This window comes from Hypomesus nipponensis, chromosome 7 (genome assembly GCF_054491055.1).
Source record: "Hypomesus nipponensis isolate SF chromosome 7, ASM5449105v1, whole genome shotgun sequence".
NCBI classification, from domain to species: Eukaryota; Metazoa; Chordata; class Actinopteri; order Osmeriformes; family Osmeridae; genus Hypomesus; species Hypomesus nipponensis.
Genome location: NC_140367.1, coordinates 15,841,946 through 15,857,459, shown reverse-complemented (window position 1 = coordinate 15,857,459; position 15,514 = coordinate 15,841,946). Strand labels below are relative to the sequence as shown.

The following is a 15,514-nucleotide window of genomic DNA, read 5'->3' as shown; positions in this document are numbered from 1 at the left end:
AACTGTTGCCATGTAGATGACATCAGAGCCATGGACTACACAAAGTCACAACGCCTAAAAAGACAAGGATGAGATTTTTGTTTGCTTTAGGCATCATCACTTGCTGAACAACCTTTCAATTGGTAATTCATAAATACGTTTTTGGGTACCCTAGGGCTGGGCGGTATGACAGTTTATACCGTGCAACGGTAGAAATGTGCCTACTGGGAGAGATTTGGCTATACTGTTTCAACCGCGGTATACTTTTATACTATATTTTTGTATTACATGTGTCAATGAAATGTCTGGTTGTTATATTGTATATAAGCCATCATATATATCGCATTCTTGCAATATTTAGCATTGTAGTTTAACTTTTACTTGATTTGCTATTTTTGTTATCTTCTTGAAGCACATTTGCGTTGGTCTGACGGAATTTTAGACGTGGAGTTTATTTAGTCGAAGCGGACCACATTCATGCCGATGCTGATTTATTATATATTTGATGACCCATTCTGCAGGTAACCAATTTGATTTGTTGTTCAAATTGTATGTCTCCTGCTGTAATATTATTGTTGTAAAATTACACTCGTGGTGTTGCTAGCATTGTTGATCTAGGATGGCTAGTGAAGGCTAACTACTTACTAACTGAGAGTGTGGTCATGCAGGGAAATATCAAACTGAGGCTTTAACATATTGACCGAGCTTTAACAAGGTTAATACGCCAAAACCGAAGTTAGATGTGAATAGTAAAACTTTGATCGTTTTTGCTCATTTTGATATTTTCATCTGAGGGCATTACGGATCCATATTGAGCTGTGAGTAGGTCACCACGCGGATGGCATGACTGCGCATCAGCCAATCGGAACGCTCGTACTCGTAACTTTTTTGAGTCTTGTTTTTAACTAAAGTGTTGTCTCATGTGAGGCAGTTGTTTTTGTTTGTAATGAAGTATGATATGGTTATTTTGTACCATTTCTTAATTGAATTTACAGAACAATTACTATACCGTGATATATACAGTAACCGTGATAAAAATTACTCATACCGCTATAGAAGATTTTGGCCATATTGCCCACCCCTAGGGTACCCTATAGCCTACTGTTATTTAACCCTTGTGCTGCCTTCGGGTCACATGACCCTAGCTTCATAACGAACCATTGTTGCGTTTACCCAATTTTACCAAATACAAAAACTAATAAAAATCATTTTCTTTTCACCTTCGCAATATGGGGGGTCTGAAACAACCCAACGGTTAAAAGAAAATGCTTCACTTTGTTTAAGTATGCAGTTAAGTTGTCGCAATACCAGACCTCCCAACGTTTGAGTACCAGGAGAGTTTCAGTTTGCACACTGTCATTTCTCTACTCACCGCCATATCATCCAGTTATTCAACATAATAAATCAGCTATGAAGAAAACAATACAATCATACATTCTTGACAACAATTCCTTTAATGAATAGAGATCTTTACATTTTGCACATTTAGAATTTCAACTTGGGATGGAAAAAAAAGCTCCCATTAAAGTATATTCCCTATCTAGTTGCAGTGACACTTGATCTTGACTGCTTTGCCTCATAGCTGGCTCACTTGGCCTTTTTGAGCAGAGCATCGCTGAAGCCTTCCATGTGACAGACATACCCCTTTGCAGCCATGCTAACCTTTCTGGTCACCAAGGCACTTATCATTTCAGTGCTCAGACTGAAAATTCTCTCGCAATCAGCATTGCTATGGAAGACAACAAATATCCCAAGCATAACTGCTGACAGGTTGGAGAAGACCTCCTTGCCTCCTCTCTTCAACAGGTCAATGTCTCGCCTCATCAGTGTGCTTGCTGAGGATGCTCTCCTCAAAGCTGGTTGTTTGATACATCCACAGTGACTTCTTCAGGCAGAATAGTAGGAAAGTGGTTGACAAAAACTGGAGAGAACGGAATTTCACTGCCTGTTAGCTATGTCTGCCACAACAGCATGCATAAGCAGCTCGTCGCCAAATGGAAATTTGGCAACCATGTAGTCAGCTACAGATGAAAAAAATTCTCACATCTTTGAAGAACGGCTTCAGCTCCAGGTTACCCTGGCTTTAGATGAAGGTTTGGGTGTCCTGACCAATTGAAAGTTCCTCATCAGGCACCTGATTTTCCCCTGGGCTGTATAGGGTATGGCTTGATACCTTTACCAAATTATTTAATCATAGTGATGACATGCTCAGCCTTACAGAATGAAAGCAATACCTTTTGCAGTTGCAGTTGGAAGCAGGATCTGAATGCATGGCTCCTTTTTTTTTTTAAGTGTTTGGTTGCCGATGTCAAAAATAGGTATGGCTCTTCAGAGAGAGTGAATACACCTTTGACAAGGGGTTGGTGAGGAACTGAAGTACCTTCTCAGGTTTTGTTAGATACTTTTTCTCTTCTTTCTTGGTTCTTTGGGGGTTTGTTTTTTCTTTTGCAGCTCTCTTTCCAATTTCATTTTGCTTGAAAAGGAATCTGGACATGTCAAACTCTGTAGCTGGCATGCTGGTGGAGGGTGGGGCATTAAGGCTTCTGGGTAGGGCCAGATAGAGGCATGGGCTGCTTGGAGGAAACTGAGGGTTTTGTCTTCTTTTTCTTTCCTGTATCCACCTCATTTTCAAAGAAAACCGTAAGCGGATCCCACTATTGCTGTAGACGGTTAACACACTGCCCCAGAGACAACCATCTTGTGGAGGACAGCTTTAGGATTTTCCTCACATCTGTATCACACATGATCTGTATGTCACGTAGACTTGACTTTCTCTTGCTGCTTTTGTCCAGATAGAATAATAAATGGTGATGAGGAAGTCTTCAATATTAACACTAAGCTGCCTGGATGCCCTCTCTGCAGCTAGGTGTATCGGGTGACAAGCACAACCAACTAGGTAGATGTGTGGATTTTGTGCCTTCAAAAAAGCCGCTAAGCCTTTCCCCAAACCTTGCATAACTGCTGCATTGTCAGCTGGAAAGCTGACACAATTTGACCATGGTATGTTCACCATCAAGCAATTCAAATATTGCTCTCCCAGTAGACTGTCTGGATTCACAAATTTTGAGCAACATCACAACTACCTTCCCAAGACTGGCATCAAAAATCTTTACAACAATGGGGTACAGTTTTATGTCCTCCATATCTGTGCTCCCATCTGTAGCAAGGCTATATGGAGACCGCTTCATTGCCTCTGTAATGCACTCATCGACATTCCTGACCAGCGTTTTCACTATGGAGGCTGTCTTTGTTCGGGCACAGCCATCCTCTGTGTGCAAAATACCTGTCAATATTTTTCCCAATCTCGCGACTGTTGCGCAATACCGATCTAAATTTGCTCTTTATGCAGTAGGCAGGGACGGACTGGGAGTAAAAATAGGCCCTGGACTTTGATTCAGCCCGGCCCACCAGAACCGCCCCCCGTATATGCCACCACAGTGCCCTGCTAATGAATGTACATTTTGGGGTTGATGCGATGCGATTCGGAGCACTCGGCCTCAACCAAACGTTCTTCTGCGGAATCACTGGGTGGGAGAGAATCCTCTGTTCTGGTAGTGAGTGGGCCCACCGTGCTAGCTGCAACAGCATTGCCATTCGGTGCCTCTTCTTCATCTCTGAATGCCAACTTTTTGGATGTGAACCCAAAGTGTGTGAATGATACACTCTGCTTTCGCTTGCGAGCCCTTGACTTCTCAACGTTTCTGTTTGGCACACATGGCTAACTATACGTACACAGGACTGGCTGGCTCCGCTTGGCCAAAACATTTTTGAATAAATGTTTTGAATTCAGAATACTGGACATGGTGAGATTAAAAACATTTTAGTGGGGGGGGGGGGGCATACTGTTTGGCTATCTCACAATCGCGAAACATCTTCCGAATTAGTGGTCCGGCGTGATCTGCAGCAGATAATGGCAAATTGTGTTCTACAATGAATGAGGTGATAAGAGTTTCTGCCTGAATTGGTCTAAAATATTGTGCTTGCAGGAAGAATTAGTTTATAATACGGACTGCATCTTCCCCCCCCCCCCCACGTGGCGTCGACAGTCTGCAAAAAAACCCTAATTGAATCAGTTTACAGTATATAAGCACACATCATATAGGCATAATGACAAGAAAGTATCAACTGAAAAATGATCTAAGAATGTAAGCTTTTGTAACTAAAGGTTTGGAAATTATTATTATGAATAATAATAATAAACTTTATTTGTATAGCACATTCAATAAAAAAATTGCAGCTCAAAGTGATTAACAGCAAAGAAATTATGTGCACAAAGAAATTACATGCACAGGGATCCACATAAAAGTAGAAATAAATATGACCTGAAGCTCCTTGGTGGCTAATGTCGACATCATAATTGCACATGTGCAAAATGCATGGTGCAGCAGTTTTGAGGGGCGGAGGCACAGCCATTGCTCCTGATATTTAGCCAGGAACTTCTGTGGGCCATGGACTCGCTTCTTTTTTGATCGGCTGCTCTCGTCATCTGACGTCATAATTATGTTATACCTGAGGTAACATGCAAGACTGTTCTGTGGACTGGTGCAATAGTAGAAATGATTAGCTTTGCTAGCAGTCTGTAGTCAAACACTTTTGTAATGGGGACTTTGCTCCAACAAAGCGATTCAAAGTTAGAGCGTGGAGCGTTTTGTTTAAATTAGCCTACTCCATCAGTTATTCTCACCGTAGCCGTCTCGTAACAAGGCTAATCACATCGTACGATAGCTATCGTAGATACGACGGCTAACTGTTTATAAACACAATGTATCTCATAAGGATATTGAAATTAATTAAATTGATCATCTCAAAGTTATTGAATACGTTTTAACATTGTATATTTTAACATTACAGTCAAATTTATGTAATTGATTATTACTCCCCCACTTGTACCTGTACCTCAGCAATGCAGCGTTAGCCTACTTGAAGTTCCAATGACTTTCTGTTGCGCTAAATGACAGGGGCCGGTTGCACAAAACACCTTACGTTTTTTCCTTAAGTATGACACTTAAGGGTAAATTTCTCCTTAGCTAAGGGATTTTCTTAAGGGGGTTGCACAGAATCCCTTAAATGATTTCCTTAGCTAAGGTGAAACGTTAAGGGATTTACTACATTTAACGTGATTTTACAGCAGTAAAATTCGACCATTTCCACGGTGACCGCGTTGTTTGGTTGTATCTAGTGCATCACCTTCTTAGCTAGAGGTAGCTAGTAGCTAGCTTATAGGCCTACGAAAAGAAGGCAAGAAAACCAAATTGGTCAGAGGAGGAAAATATTGTGCTTCTTCAGGGATACAAAAAAGAAAGCGCATACTAAAACGTAAATTGGATCCACAAATAACTGCAAACAAAAAACTTTTTTGGGAAACGTACGATTGTAGGACAAAATTGCATCGAAATTGCATCAAAAATAAACCAGCAAGTTTGGTGAAGTGGTCAGTTCAAGAAATAAAAAATATATACCAGAGTTAGCTATGATAACTTGACTGTTATGTCCAAATATGAGATAACCAATTTCAGGAGGGAGTCCAATAAAACAGGAGATATCAACTTCACTCATAGCATAGGTCTTGTTGCTACTCAGTAGCCTAACGTTTTTAAAAAGTGAGCGCTAGTCTACAGTACTTCTTAGGTAGCTAACTAGATCAAAAAGATCAAAAAGACCTACAGTCTTCTTCAGACCACCGTCTGGTGGTCCCACCGCTCAAGACTGCCCCGTCCCAACACAAGCTCTTCTCCTGCCTGGCCCCCCAATGGTGGAACCAGCTCCCCACCTCCATCAGGGACACTGACTGTCTCCCCACCTTCAAGAAAAGGCTCAAGACGCACTTGTTCCGGGAGTACAACGGCACTTAAGAATGCTTGGCTGGACTTGTTAGTTAGTTTCCTCCAGGATCACAATGACTCTTATTAAGTGACTCATTGCTCTTTTAGGTTAGATATAACAAAGCTAAGTCTTGTACTCGCTGTGAAATATGTTACTGTTGATTGTCTTCTACAGGTACAGTCCTGCACTTTTGTGGTTCATGTTGTTTTAATTTGTAACTTGTATAACTGCATGCTCTTATGGGTCTTCCCTTTTGGCACTTGTTTAGCTTTTTCACAATGTATGCTTCATGTTTTTTGGCTACTTGCAATGTTTGGGACAATCTCGTTGTTATGTTCAGTGACCTATGCTCTTTTGTAAAGCTCTCTCTTGGAAGTCGCTTTGGATAAAAGCGTCTGCTAAATGAATAAATGTAATGTAAATGTAAAATGAGATCAACAGTTACACTGCATTTACCGGCGTGAGTCTATACTATATTTATATTATAGCTACTTTATTTACAGCAGTAGCCGACGCATAAATAGTAGCTATTCATGTTTAGACTGCAGCACAGTAGCTTAACAGAGTGCCATAGGTGTGGGATGGGTTTATTTATCTCCATAAACGCAGCCATGTTGCAGTAAAGAATAAGTCAGAGGTACCTTAAGTTTTCTTCCTTACTTTGTTTGCTAAGGTCTTTCGTGCAACGCTCCTTAAGGGATTCCTTAAGTATAAGACGATGTTAAGGAGACAACCTTAAATACTTAAGGGAACATGTAAGGAAACCTTAAGGAAAATACTTAAGGGTGCTTTGTGCAACCGATTATATTTTAAGGAAACCTTAACTCTGTCTTTAAGGAAAATCTTAACTTAAGGTGCTTTGTGCAACCGGCCCCAGGACTACTTGTGGAATGATATTAAATATGTGAATCGACCACAATTAGAAGCACAATACCCGTTGCCAATGACAGCGGTCATTACTTTTTCGCAGCAGTGAATCAAAAAAATTACTGACTTGCGAACGTTGGGGTGGCCCATTAAAATCAACAGAACTTTTTGTAACATTGACAGTAATGAGAGTAGCCTGGCTGCCATCCCAACTTCTCCCCGCCCACAAAAAAATTTGGTTGGGAAGTTGGGTCTGGAGGGTCTCGTATTGGGAACAACTACATAAAACCAGGATCTGGGCGGACCAATGAAATTGCCAGGACGGGCTTTATACGATGATGGACAAATGATCTACAGTAACGTAATCAACAACGTCACGAAAGAGCCCTTGGGTTAAATTCGTTTTCAACAAACAACATATTACGTTGCTCTGACTGGTTGTAGGTCTATCCAATTGAGCGTAGAGGCATTTGTTTTACGAGTTTGGTTGAAACACGCCCCGTAGTCACAGCCCAACGGAGAGTTTTCAGACTCATATTCTGACTAAAATTATGAGTATGACAACGTCAGGCTATGATGAGAATATTGATTGATTTGTTTTGCGTAGTTTCAGCTAGCATTTCGTACCTGCGTATTTTGACCAAGAATTGCGTAGTTGGTACACAAAATGTGTGCAGGTTGGCAGGTAGGCAACGGCGGTGGGTCACAATGACTGATGGGTCAGAATGACCCGAACATAACACAATGGTTAAAAGCAAATTCACTTAAACAGGAACAATGTTCGTACAAATGTAGTTTCTTTGGTCTGTTATCGTATGGTATGTTGAAGGTATGTTAAAGAAAACATAGCAAACACCCCTAGGCAGAACTGTACATGCAAGCGCTGTATGGTGAATTAGGCCTACAATTATGACAACTGGCTCAACCATTGTTCATGTTTGAACAAAATGTGTAGATGTTTGTGGTGGTAAGACAATTTAAGACAGAACCAATATGATACATATTGATTAACATAACATATGCATTTGATAACATAGGAAACAGCAGACAAACAAAGGCTACATAATCATTTGCATGAATGTATTAGAGCAGGGGTGTCAAACTCATTTTCACCGAGGGCCACATTATGGTTGCCCTCAAAGGGCCAGTTGTAACTACGATGTAACAATGTAAAAACATTGTTTTTAGCTGTAGCTTTTGCTCATAACACAAAATACATAGCAGTTTTTCTCCTTGAAAAATATATTCTAGGGATGGTAAGATTCACCGGTTCATAAAAGCTCACGATGCAATTGCCAGGATCAAAAGTGTGCACTGGATACAATGTGGGATGAAATTGCGATGCATCGTTTCTAACATCTTTGCATCGGTATAACACGATTTATTATGTGTAGACGAACACCTTCAGTATTTAGAAATGTGACCAATAATTGTATATTTAGATGGATTCCTCCTCTTCAACTGTTTTGCGCGCTCTCATCTCCACTGCTGTCAGTGGCCGATTCTCATAAAGTCTCTCAGCCAAGTTTCATGCCAAGTTGGAATTTCGAAGAAAGATGGGAAATTCAATAAGACCAAGGTTTCCCGCAGTACTTTTCAGTTAAGGCTAAGCAACACGCCTGCCGCCTTAAAAAAAAAAAAAAAAGAAATCCTGCGTGTTACTCTGTTCTCCCTTCTCGACTAACGCATTAGTCTATCGCACAAACTATCATGAACATTTCCGGTCTAAAGTAAGAACCGCTTGTGTCTTGTGGGTCACGGTAACCCCGCCCCCACCCGTTTTTGTTTTTAACTGAAACTTGGTTAAACCAAGATAAGAGTCACGGCACACTACATTGATGACGAGTGGGTGTTGCAAAACCACGTTCAACGGGGCTCACACAGGGAATAATCTAGCAGTTTTACTCAGATCAAAGACAGGAACCCAGCATTGGTCATGGATAATGCAAAAAACATGATACTGGCCCCCATGTGCGACGCATTTCACACACACTAGATCTGGCCTCACAAATATCCATGAAGGTGGACAGGGTGTCAGAGCTTCTGGCGAAAGTGAGGAAGATGACTACTTTTTTTCACAGAAGCACACAAGCAACTGAGGTTCTATGTGAAATGCAGGCCCGGTTACACATGCCAAATCACAAGCTAGTCCATGACGTCCAAGATGGAACAGTTCCCTTGACATGTTGGAGCATTTTTGGGAGCAGCAGCCTGCTAGGTTGAACACCCTACTATCAAGGAAGATAAAGAGGGAAGAAGGATTAGCCAGCCTGACAGAGGAAGACATGACACTGATCCCAGAGGTCATCAAATTGATGTCCCCTCTGAAAGTGCAATCACACTCCTCAGTGAGGAAAAACCTCCCACCATCTCAATGATCTGCGCAATCCAGGCCAACCTGCAGAGGAATTACCAGCCAGATGAGAACGATATACTGGTAATGTCTCTGATGAAGGTGCGATTCAGACAGGACTTTGATGGTCGCTACACATATCTCCAAGACCTCCTCTACTATGTTGCAGCACTTGATCCACGTTTTTAAGACCTGGCTTTCTTGGAACACAACGGCACCAAGGACATGATATTAATGAAGATAACAGCAGAGGTCGTGATGATGGAGAGGTAAGATATACTCCATATCCACTAGGGCTGTCCCCACTCAGTCGACGAGTCAATTTTCTGGACGATATGCTCTTGGTCGACTAAGATTTTTTTAGTTGAGCTGCCCTATGGCAGTGTGAGATCTGATTCCCGATTGTGTCATCATTGCTGAATTAACTAAATGTTCTACAGAAATTGTAGATTATCTTATTCAAGACAAATAAAGCAACTCTAAAAATAAATAATTTAAAAGAAAAGGTGTTACTGTTTTCTAGGGCTGCCGCGATTCTGAAAATGCGTCGACATCAATATTTTAAATCAAGCATCTTTTTTTATTATTATTATTAAAAAATACAAAAAAAACATTCAATTCATTGTAACAAATGTAATTGGTCGGCTCCAGTCAACGCTCAAATATCATGGCAGCTGCAGCAGAGTCCGACTTGGTTCCAAAACCCGAGTCCCCAAATACCCGAGGCTTCAAAAGTATGGGAATACTTTGACGCTATCACCAAACAATAAGGTGGTTTGTACACTGTGCAAAGTTGCAATGGCATACCACAGCAGCACTTGCACTATGCACGAGCACCTGAAAAGAATACATACAGGTACTATACTGGATGATTGACTGCCAGAAAAGGCAAAACCACCGTTGTCTGGTGTTGTCAATTCATGTTTATTAGGGAGAGCCTTTTTAATATATGTTGTCATTGTAGCTGCTAAATACACGCATTATTAAAGCTATAAAGTCGCCTGCCTGCTATCTTAGAGTTTCCATTGAATAAATGTTTAGGTAGGTTAGAATCTGGGTTTATTCTACATTGGTTGATAGGATGGCTCTCTAGGTTAGCTCTTGCTATTTAGCTAACTTGTTATCCGTAACCATGACGCGTTGCTAGGACAATGGAGGCGTATTAAGTGATTTAAAGACGTTAGCCCTACTCCGGCTCTAGTGTGTGGTAAATGTACACTACCTGGTTCTTAGATAATTGGCGAGTATCCAGAGATGGGCAGTATTTAAATTAATTGGTGGCCAAGCCGCGAAGCGGCCAAGCCGCATAAGTGATTCTACCTTTTCTTATTATTGGTGGCCAAGCCGCGAAGCGGCGAAGCCACATAAGTGATTCTACCTTTTCTTATTATTAGGGGCCAAGCAGCGAAGCTGCGAGGCACCTATTGTAATTGGTAGTATTATTAGGGGCCAAGCAGCGAAGCTGCGAGGCACCTATTGTAATTGGTAGTATTATTATTAGGGGCCAAGCAGCGAAGCTGCGAGGCACCTATTGTAATTGGTAGTATTATTATTATTAGGGGCCAAGCAGCGAAGCTGCGAGGCACCTATTGTAATTGGTAGTATTATTAGGGCCCAAGCAGCGAAGCTGCGAGGCACCTATTGTAATGGGTAGTATTATTAGGATTCCTCCGTAAGGAGGAAACCTATTGTTATTGGTGGTTTTATTATTTGTAATTCTTGTACCATGGGAGTCAATGGCAGCCCCTAGACCCCATCGACAACTTTTTGTGAAATTTGGCACACTCATTAAGGACAGTTTCTTCTATACCTACACCAAGTTTCATGTCTCCCATTAGACCACTCTAGCGCCACCAATGGGTCAAAGTTGGACTTGTGTTTACACACGCAACTTTTGAACCGTATGACTCATTTTCAAAAATGAGGTACCATTGGATTCCCTGGATCAAGCCGAGTTCAACGCACACCATGGCGTTAATTTCCGGTTATATAGATTTCCCGCCATTTCCGGTTTTATCAAAAACCTTTGAAAGCCTACTCCTCCTACAATTTTTGTCATATCTTCTTCAAAATCACCAGAGATGATCTTCAGACCAAGCCTCACAAAAGTTATCAAAGGAATTTTGATCCTCATAACCGTCTGTCCGGTACAGCCAATCAAATTCATCAGAAAAGCCGCCAAACAGGATGTGAAGTCATGTCTCAGCAAATCTTTGAGATATCAACACTAAACTTGGTAGATCGGAGGAAGACACTACAACATGTTACCATGTGCAAAGGCAAATTCATATCTCAAAAAATGATTGATATAAAGCAAATTGAACTTATCGCTAACGCTAAAATTATGCTTTACACATCAGCCATTCAAAAACTGATACTCTGATTCAATCACAAGTTCATATGAAAACTCTTGAGAATGTTCATAACACAAATCTGTGAAAAAGTTGACTGTAAGATGAAAGGTCGATTTTTGGTGAATATTTGAAACATGCTTGCTTGGCTAATTTCTAGGCAAATTTCCAATGAATGTCTCCCTTGCTCCTCCCCGCGCGTGCTCCAAAATCTCACACACACTCAGCCTTCCCTTGACACACGCGCGGCCAAGACGCACACGCAACATTTCAGGAGAGTGTGGGCTGACCAAGCCCCCACTCATTCCTTGGTCTTTAGCAAAGGCCCATGTGGCTCTTGATGGTATTGCATTTCCGATTTTGTATGCAATGGTAAAAAGGTCTCAAATCCTGAAACATTGATAGTGTAGGCCGAGAAACACTTTAACAAAAGCCCATGTGGATCTTGTTGGTATTGCATTTCCGATTTTGTATGCAATGGTAAAAAGTTATAAAAATCCTGAAACATTGATAGTATAGACCAAGAGTAACTACCACACCACAAATGGCCCACCATTACCCATAGGTGGCGCTACAGGCCACGCCAAAAAGCACAAATATACAAGGCTTTCTGGAATGGATAGGCTCACCAAGCCCCCTCCCTTCACTTATTGGCTTGAAAAAAAGGCCCATGTGGCTCTTGATGGTATTGCATTTCCGATTTTGTATGCAATGGTAAAAAGGTCTCAAAATCCTGAAACATAGATAGTATAGGCAAAGAAACACTTTAACAAAAAGCCCATGTGGATCTTGTTGGTATTGCTTTTCCGATTTTGTATACAATGGTAAAAAGTTATAAAAATCCTGAAACATTGATAGTATAGACCAAGAGTAACTACCACACCACAAATGGCCCACTATTACCCATAGGTCTTCCCTTGACACACGCGCGGGCTTGGCAAGACGCACACGCAACATTTCAGGAGAGTGTTCCTTGGTCTTTTGCAAAGGCCATGTGGATCTTGATGGTATTGCATTTCAGATTTTGTTTGCCATGGTAAAAAGTTATCCAAATCCTGAAACATTGATAGTAAAGGCCAAGAGTAACAACAACACTTTAACAAAAGCCCATGTGGATCTTGTTGGTATTGCATTTCCGATTTTGTATGCAATGGTAAAAAGTTAAAAACATCCTGAAACATTGATAGTATAGGCCAAGAGTAACTACCACACCACAAATGGCCCACCATTACCAATAGGTGTCGCTACAGGCCACGCCCTAAAGCACAAAGCACTTCACTTCTTGTGAAGATTAAAGCGCTTCACTTCTTGGCTTGAAATAAAGGCCCTTGTGGATGTTGATGTTATTGCATTTCAGATTTGGTATCCCATTGGAAATTCTGCAGCATTGATTTTTCTATACAGTTACAATTTGTCAAGAATATACATTTTTCAATGGTTCGCAATGCTTTACACGTAAGCCAGTCAAACAAGTTCATATGAAGACTCTTGAGAATGTTTAGTACACAAATCTGAGAAAAAGTTGACTCTAAGATGAAAGGTCGATTTTTGGTGAATCTTTGAAACATGCATGCTTGGCTAATTTCTAGGGAAATTTACAATGAAATGTGTCCCCTGCTCCTCCCCGCGCATGCTCCAAATTCTCAGACACTCATTCTTCCCTTGACACGCGCGGGCTTGGCAAGACACACACGCAACATATCAGGACTGTGTGGGCTGACCAAGCCCCCACTCATTCCTTGAATATCAGCATAGGCCCTTGAGGACCTTGGTGTCATTGCATTTCCTACTTTGTATGCAATAGTAAAAAGGTCTCCAAATCCTGACACATTGACAGTACAGGCCAAGAGTAACTACCACACTTTACCCAAAGCCCATGTGGATCCTGTTGGTATTGCATTTCCGATTTTATATGCAATGGTAAAAAGTTTTTAAAATCCTGAAACATTAATAGTATAGGCCAAGAGTAACTACCACACCACAAATGGTCCACCATTACCCATAGGTGGCGCTACAGGCCACGCCTTAATGCATAAAGATACAAGGCTTTCTGGAATGGATAAGCTCACCAAGCCCCCTTCCTTCACTTACTGGCTTGAAATAAAGGCCCTTGTGGATCTTGATGGTATTGCATTTCAGATTTGGTATGCCATTGGTAATTCTGCAGCATACATTTTTCTATACAGTTACAATTTGTCAAAAATAAACATTTTTCAATGGTTCGCAGTGTTTGGAGGAATCCGCCATTACTGCTTGCAGTTATATTTAGGATTCCTCCGTAAGGAGGAAACCTATTGTTATTGGTGGTTTTATTATTTGTAATTCTTGTACCATGGGAGTCAATGGCAGCCCCTAGACCCCATCGACAACTTTTTGTGAAATTTGGCACACTCATTAAGGACAGTTTCTTCTATACCTACACCAAGTTTCATGTCTCCCATTAGACCACTCTAGCGCCACCAATGGGTCAAAGTTGGACTTGTGTTTACACACGCAACTTTTGAACCGTATGACTCATTTTCAAAAATGAGGTACCATTGGATTCCCTGGATCAAGCCGAGTTCAACGCACACCATGGCGTTAATTTCCGGTTATATAGATTTCCCGCCATTTCCGGTTTTATCAAAAACCTTTGAAAGCCTACTGCTCCTACAATTTTTGTCATATATTCTTCAAAATCACCAGAGATGATCTTCAAACCAAGCCTCACAAAAGTTATCAAAGGAATTTTGATCCTCATAACCGTCTGTCCGGTACAGCCAATCAAATTCATCAGAAAAGCCGCCAAACAGGATGTGAAGTCATGTCTCAGCAAATCTTTGAGATATCAACACTAAACTTGGTAGATCGGAGGAAGACACTACAACATGTTACCATGTGCAAAGGCAAATTCATATCTCTAAAAATGATTGATATAAATCAAATTGAACTTATTGCTAACGCTAAAATTATGCTTTACACATCAGCCAGTCAAAAACTGATACTCTGATTCAATCACAAGTTCATATGAAAACTCTTGAGAATGTTCATAACACAAATCTGTGAAAAAGTTGACTGTAAGATGAAAGGTCGATTTTTGGTGAATATTTGAAACATGCTTGCTTGGCTAATTTCTAGGCAAATTTCCAATGAATGTCTCCCTTGCTCCTCCCCGCGCGTGCTCCAAAATCTCACACACACTCAGCCTTCCCTTGACACACGCACGGCCAAGACGCACACGCAACATTTCAGGAGAGTGTGGGCTGACCAAGCCCCCACTCATTCCTTGGTCTTTAGCAAAGGCCCATGTGGATCTTGTTGGTATTGCATTTCCGATTTAGTATGCAATGGTAAAAAGTTATAAAATTCCTGAAACATTGATAGTATAGGCCAAGAGTAACTACCACACCACAAATGGCCCACCATTACCCATAGGTGGCGCTACAGGCCACGCCCTAAAGCACAGAGATACAAGGCTTTCTGGAATGGATAGGCTCACCAAGCCCCCTCCCTTCACTTCTTGGCTTGAAATAAAGGCCCTTGTGGATCTTGATGGTATTGCATTTCAGATTTGGTATCCCATTGGTAATTCTGCAGCATAGATTTTTCTATACAGTTACAATTTGTCAAGAATATACATTTTTCAATGGTTCGCAATGTTTGGAGGAATCCGCCATTACTGCTTGCAGTTATATTTATTATTATTCTTCCGCCATGGGTGTCTATGGCAGCCCCCATAAGCGCTTGGTCGAAAGTTTTGAAATTTGGCACACTCATTGGGGACAGTCCCCTGGTCCAATTCACAAAGTTTCATGTCCCATGCTTCGGCACTCTAGCGCCACCAACGGGTCAAAGTTGGAGTTGTGTTTACACACGCAACTTTTGAACCGTATGTCCCATTTTCAAAAATGAGGTACCATTGGATTCCCTGGATCAAGCCGAGTGCAATGCACACCATGGCGTCAATTTCCGGTTATATAGATTTTCCGCTATTTCCGGTTTTATCAAAAACCTTTAAAAGCCTACTCTTCCTACAAATTTTGTCAAATCTTCTTCAAAACTCCCAGACATGATCTTCAGACCAAGCTTCACAAAATTTATCGAAGGATATTTAATTTTCAAAACCGTTTGTCCGGTACAGCCAATCAAATTCTGCAGAAAA

General features: G+C 41.2%; 1 protein-coding gene across 3 annotated transcripts in view; it reads right to left on the bottom strand.

Annotated features, from left to right (window-relative positions):
- The window catches only part of pwp1 (PWP1 homolog, endonuclein), a 110,587-nt gene that overhangs the window by 81,807 nt on the left and 13,266 nt on the right, over positions 1 to 15,514 (bottom strand). The gene's annotated exons all lie outside the window — the stretch shown is intronic.